Here is a 6000-nt window from a genome sequence, read left to right as displayed (position 1 = left end):
CATCTCTACTACTTCTTCACCCTTCATAGGGATTATGAGAGATCTTTGTTCTCTAAAAGAACAACAGCCGCTTGGGAAACAGGTACCATTTGTTGTAAGACTAAGCACTTAGAGGGAACCTGGGCGACTTCACTCCCATTCCTCACAAACACTAAAACTGCAACCACTTAAAGTCAATTACAGATAAATGAACCAACAGACAATTACAGGACCATGGGATGAATGACATGCAGGATGGAGAGTAGGGTGCTCTGGGGCAGAGGGAAAAGATGCTGAAGCAGATGCTAAACGTTTTGAGGTGACCCACCTGTCAAACATGAAAATATACTAACGTTTAGCCAGGAAAAAAAAAAAAAAGTACTTCTTGCTCTTGTTTCTAATCTCCTACTACTTTCCCAGAAGGGTGTGACATGATCAAAAATGGTGACATTGCGACCTGGAGATGAGATGACAGGAAAAAGTGTGGAACCAAGAACCTGGAGAGAGATGATACCTGGGTCATATGATTCAGACAGAAGAGAAAGAAAAAGACTTGCAGTATGTAGCCAAGAGAAGAGGTTTTATAGAGAAGAGCATGGACTCAGAAGAATTTATCAAGTAATTTTGAATGATATACAATGTAACCTAACCTTCCTTTCTCCATATCCCCAATGAAATAGTCAACTAAAAATTAAAAACTTGATAAGGATGGAGGTTATTTGGAGGTGGCACAGAGTGAAGAAGGGTGCTAATTCCTGCTTAGGTGGTACAGACACAAGAGTGGAAGCAAGGAAGAGAAAAGAAATGGCACTAATAGACCTGGTCACATCCAGGTAACGGACACGTGAAGGGAGGAGCCAGAGAACTGCCTTCCACTCTGGTTAGACCAGTCCTCAACAAGAGGTGTGCAGGGCAGCCTCAGCACAATGCTCCTCCCAAAGCTCAGGGCAAGAGACCAGGAAAGATGCCAAGGAAGGAGGAAGGACTTAGAAGAGCAGCCTGTGAACTTCCTAGAGAATGGATGAGTTTCGTGCATCTCTGTAACTTCCACACTTAACAAAGTATCTGGTTCATTGCCTGGGCTCAGAGAGCTTCTAGTGAGCAAATGAATGAATGAAAGAAGAAGTCTAAAAACCAGTGGCCTACTTGTCCACTGGTTCTAGAATGATTTCTTGGAAATGGACAGCAACCCATATTTCTCAGAGCAGCAACTGGTATGTCTCCCTTACTTCTCTGGTTTCAGAAAACTTGCCCTTCCTAACTACCTAAAATTGGATTTTGCATTCACCATACACATGGGTGGAAGAAGCACAAGCTGGAATCAAGATTGCTGGGAGAAATACCAATAATCTCAGATATGCAGGTGATACCACCCTTATAGCAGAAAGTGAAGAACTAAAGAGCCTCTTGATGAAAGTGAAAGAGGAGAGTGAAAAAGTTGGCTTAAAACTCAACATTCAGAAAACTAAGATCATGGCATCTGGTCCCATCACTTCATGGCAAATAGATGGGGTAACAGTGGAAACAGTGGCTGACTTTATTTTGGGGGGCTCCAAAATCACTGCAGATGGTGACTGCAGCCATGAAATTAAAAAATGCTTACACCTTGGAAGGAAAGTTATGACTAACCTAGACAGCATATTAAAAAGCAGAGACATTACTTTGCTAACAAAGGTCCATCTAGTCAAGGCTATGATTTTTCCAGTGGTCGTGTATGGATGTGAGAGTTGGACCATAAAGAAAGCTGAGCACTGAAGAATTGATGCTTTTGAACTGTGGTGTTGGAGAAGACTCTTGAGAGTCCCTTGGACTGCAAGGAGATCCAACCAGTCCATCCTAAAGCAGATCAGTCCTGGGTGTTCATTGGAAGGACTGATGTTGAAGCTGAATACTTTGGCCACCTGATGCGAAGGGCTAACTCGTTTGAAAAGACCCTGATGATGGGAAAGACTGAGGGCAGGAGGAGAAGGGGACAACAGAGGATGAGATGGTTGGATGGCATCACTAACTTGATGACCATGGGTTTGGGTGGACTCCAGGAGTTGGCGATGGACAGGGAAGCCTGGCGTGCTGTGGATCAAGGGGTCGCAAAGAGTCAGACATGACTGAGTGACTGAATTGATCTGAATACACATTTGGGAGGGGTATACAGGCTAACTGATCAACTAACTTAAACACCTAAAAATCACAGAGCTTTACTGGGGACTTCCCTGGTGGTCCAGTGGTTAGGAATCTGCCTTGCAATACAGGGGACAGAGGTTCAGTCCCTGGTCCGGGGACTAATCCCACACACTGCAGAGCAACTAAGCCTGTGTGCCACAAACACGGAGCCCCCACTCCGGACGATCTGGAGCCCAAGTGCCACAACTAGAGAGTGCGTGCTCCATAAAAAAGGACCCTGCATGCTGTAACGGAGACCCGACACAGCCAAATAAATAATATTTTTTAAAAGAAAGGTTTTATTGTCCCACAGGCTCAGACAGGTAACTAAAAACCTGAATTCTATCATAGGCAGCTTTCTTTCGTTTGGACTAGACAATACCCCACACAATTTCAAACCTGATTGCTGAAATGTACTGTGAACTCAACCATATCTACCATTGGCCATGAGACCTTGGATAGGTCACTTCTCACCATGTTCTGGATTCTGAAGCAATGTCTTCCATCGGCTCTGGTAGTCCATGAACCTGAGATTTGACTGGGTTCTTCCTGCTGACAAAAGTACAGAATCTAATCTATGGTCTGAAGACTCCAGCTCCAAGTACAGAAGCCATTTTTTGGACCCATAAAATCACTTTACTTCCATAATGTCATACATTGATATTCAGAAGAACAAGTTTCTGTTTGGAAAAGTCTGTTCATTGCCAACCATAAACTTTGAAAGCAGACAAAAAAGATAATCTACACAAACTAACGGTTACTTTGAGTCAAGCACTCTGCGTAGTATACACATGATTTCATTTAATCCTTCCTCACAGTCCTGCAAGGTCAACCTGGTTGTTTCTGTTTTACAAATTGCAGGAACGGAGGCTGTCAGCAGGTAAAAATTGCATTCAAAGTCATACAAGTGACAAGAGAAAGTCAGGTTCAAGCCAAGTCCCCCTGACACCAAGGTGACATTCTTGCTTCTACAACAGGAATAAAATAAAACTAAGGCTTTGCAGAATATAATTAGCAATTAGATCAACAGCATCCTGTGGGGACCCAGTCAGTCAGTCGGTTCAGTCACTCAGTCATGTCCAGCTCTTTTTGACTCCATGGACTGTACCACACCAGGTTTCCCTGTATATCACCAACTCCCGGAGCTTGCTCAAACATGTCCATCAAGTCAGTGGTGCCATCCAACCTTTTCATCCTCTGTCATCCCCTTCTCCCCCTGCCTTCAATCTTGCCCAGCATCAGGGTCTTTGCTAAGGAGTCAGTTCTTCGCATCAGGTGGCCATATTGGAGCTTCAGCTTTAGCATCAGTCCTTCCAATGTATATTTAGGACTGACTTCCTTTAGGATGGGCTGGTTGGATCTCCTTGTAATCCAAAGGACTTTTAAGAGTCTTCTCCAACACCACAGTTCAAAAGCATCAATTCTTCAGCACTCAGCTTTCTTTATGGTCCAACTCTCACACCCATACAGGACTACTGGAAAAACCATAGACTTGACTAGATGGACCTTTGTTGGCAAAGTAATATCTCTGCTTTTTAACATGGTATCTAGGTTGGTCATAGCTTTTCATCCAAGGAACAAGCGTCTTTTAATTTCATGGCTGCGGTCATCATCTGCAATGATTTTGGAGCCCAAGAAAATAAAGTCTGTCATTGTTTCCATTATTTCCCCATCTATTTGCCATGAAGTGATGGGAATGGATGCCATGATCTTAGTTTTTTGAATGTTGAGTTTCAAGCCAGCTTTTTCACTCTGGGGACCCGGGATATATCCAATTGTTCTTTCAACCTCACCTAGTTCTGCAAAATGACAATTGATCTCCTTTCACTTAACCACAGAAATAGAAGAACATTTCCTCACATCTGTATTAGGAGCTGATGATAAGTGATTATGCAACTAACAACACACAGATTTCGCCTCCCATGTCTCAACCTATCTCATAGTTTGGTTAGATTAAGAGATCATTCGGAAACATTTTTGAAAAGTATACATTAATAAACTCCAGTGTTCCCATTAACAATCAAAAATCTCTTAATAATTTCATTTAAGAACAAATTAGAAAATTTCCTACTGGCCCAGTGGCTAACACTGTGCTCCCAGTGCAGAAGGGCCAGGGTTCAATTCCTGGTCAGAGAACTAGATCCTGCATGTTGTAACTAAAAAGATTGTGCATGCTGCAATGCAAATCAAAGATCCCACGTGCTGCAACTAAGACTCAGCAGAGCCAAGTAAATAAATATTAAAAATAAACACTTTTCTTAAAAGAGAATAAATTAATACTTTGTGTTTTCCTGCTATATTCCAAGAGTTTCTAGATTAAATCTTTGTTGTAGAAGTACTATCAGCAGTTCTAAGCTCATTTGTCTTGAAACTACTGATGACACTCAGGAAAAAAAAAAAAAGGAATATCTCCAAGAATCAAAACCCTGACCCGGACACATGATTCTATGGTTTACAAAGTCCCATCAGGCCTCTTATCTCATTTGAGTCTCTCCCAACACTCAATGAGGTAAAATGGTCAGGAATTCATGATCCCTGATACACTATCATTCAGTCCAATATATTAATTGAGAGCCTGTTGTGTGCCAAGTTCTCTGGTAAAGGCAATGATCTAAATACACATAATTCCTGCCCCCATGGAGCTCCTGGTCTAGTCATCGTACAGACATTACACGAACCGATACATGAATGAGAGCCTGGACATTATGAAATTCACCCACTGGCAAAACCTAGCAACAGCTAGTAAGTACTGAAGCCAAAGCTCAAATCCCCAGTCTTCTCTCTTCAGGATTTCCGATTTTATTTCTCGGGTCATTTAACCTATCAGAGTCTCGATCTCCTCATCTGTAAAATGGGATGATGATGGTACCTAGCTTATCTGGTCACCACCAGGATAAAAAGAGATAACATATAAATACAGTGTGAGTGAGCACTTACTTTGGAGCACACAGTAAGTGCTCCCTTCTTCTGCCCCTACTTTCCTCCTTTTCTTTCTAAGTTCACCTTTGATAAGAAGGCTTTTCTGCCTACCTTATCCCTCATCTACTGGGCTATCTATTCTGAACCATAATAGATCTTGCCCTCTATTTCACTCCTATAAGAGTCTTGAAATAAGTTATTTTATTGTTTTCTTATTTTTCTAATTATAAAAGCAATACACACTTGTTGCAGAAAAATATGTAATAATACTGATAAGGCCAAAAAAAAGGAAGACAAAAGTGAAGTAATTGCCTTCAACTCAGAGATAACCACTCTGGGTATATGTATTTTATGCACGTACTTCCAGATCTTTCTCTAAGCATATTTTCATTAAAAATTTTATAGCCATTTTATAATATGCTTTCTCCACTAAGTGCTATATCATAAACATCTTTCTATTCAAATAAATATGCTTTTGCATTATTTATATCAGTCCATTGCATAGATGGAATCTATTCTATTGCATGGATGCATTTTCTTAATCAGTCTCATATATTTGCATATTTATGTTGTTTACAACCAGTGTTGCGATGAATATCAATCCTCACAGCTATTTTTTTGTTTGTTTTTTTGCACGTTCTGAATATTTCCTTAGTACCCACTCATCCCTTTTAACACAAAGCTTTGTTCTGATCCTAAGTTCCATTAAGTTGGCATGTATCTATGTCTTGAAAAGCTTAAAATCCTTCTGAAGGTCTGTAATGAGTCTTTAAAATTTGAAATTTCTCTTTAAGCTTAGCCTGAAGAGCCTGTCTATCCCATAGTGTTTCTTTGAGGGTCCAGGCCTGTGCTGTTCCATATGGGAGCCATTAGCATGTGTGTGACTATCTACATTTTTAAAAATTAAAGTTAGATTAAAAACATAGTTACTCAGCCACACTT

The sequence above is a fragment of the Cervus elaphus genome, chromosome 21 (genome assembly GCF_910594005.1).
Source record: "Cervus elaphus chromosome 21, mCerEla1.1, whole genome shotgun sequence".
Taxonomy (NCBI): Eukaryota; Metazoa; Chordata; class Mammalia; order Artiodactyla; family Cervidae; genus Cervus; species Cervus elaphus.
The sequence above is the reverse complement of the archived record's forward strand: the minus strand, read 5'-3'. Positions refer to the sequence as shown.